Genomic DNA, 896 nt, shown 5'->3' with positions numbered 1-896 from the left:
CATAAAAAAGCTATTAGAATATACATCAGTTTTCCAACTATGTATCTGTGTGAGGCCAGATTTCTTTTATAGATACTTCAGCCAAAACAATATAATGCAACAGATTGAATACAAAAGCAGTTATGACAAACTATCTGTTATTAAACCAGACATTAAAGAGATTTGCAAAGAACTTAATGCAGTTTTGATCAAATGTGTATGGATTCAAGGTGATTCCAATAAAATTTCTGATTTTTCCCAGAGGAAGTTAAATTGATTCTAAATTTTATATGAAAAGAGCAAATAACTTAAAATAGTCAATACACTCCTAAAGAAGAACAAGGTAGGGAGACTTACCTGATATCAAGATCGAATTTTAATCTACACTATAAAAAATAAGTTTAGTATTGGCCCCAGTTTAAGCAAATATACTACACCTGATCTTAACCAAAAGGCCAAGAAGCGATAAGATAAGCAAATATACTAGTGGAACACAGCAGATATCCCAGGAATCAACTTACACACAGGTTAAAATGATATGTGACTGAATTTTCATTGCAGACCACTGGGAAAAATATCATTAAACAACTATTACAGATAAATTAGCTATTCAAATAAATAAAAATGTAAAATTAGATCCTTATCTCAGCATACTAAAACATCAATTCCAAGTGAAGTAATAACGACTTGCTTGTAAACCGTTGTTGTTCGGTCACTCAGTAGTCCAACTCTTTGAGACCCCATGGACTGAAACACGCCAGGCCTCCCTGTCCATCACCAACTCTTGGAGCTTGCTCAAGCTCATGTCCATTGAGTCGGTGATGCCATCCAACCATCTCATCCTCTGTATCCCCTTCTCCTCCATCCTTCAATCTTTCCCAGAATCAGGGTCTTTTCTTTTTTTTTTTTAATTTTGT

The 896-nt window shown here is 34.4% G+C and overlaps 1 pseudogene; it reads right to left on the bottom strand.

Annotated features, from left to right (window-relative positions):
• Positions 1-290: 290 nt before the first annotated feature.
• Positions 291-446, bottom strand: LOC147341208 (U2 spliceosomal RNA; annotated as a pseudogene).
• Positions 447-896: the final 450 nt, after the last annotated feature.

Source organism: Bos grunniens, chromosome X (genome assembly GCF_055505025.1).
Source record: "Bos grunniens cultivar Pamir isolate PY7600 chromosome X, Bosgru_T2T1.0, whole genome shotgun sequence".
Taxonomy (NCBI): Eukaryota; Metazoa; Chordata; class Mammalia; order Artiodactyla; family Bovidae; genus Bos; species Bos grunniens.
The sequence above is the reverse complement of the archived record's forward strand: the minus strand, read 5'-3'. Positions and strand labels throughout refer to the sequence as shown.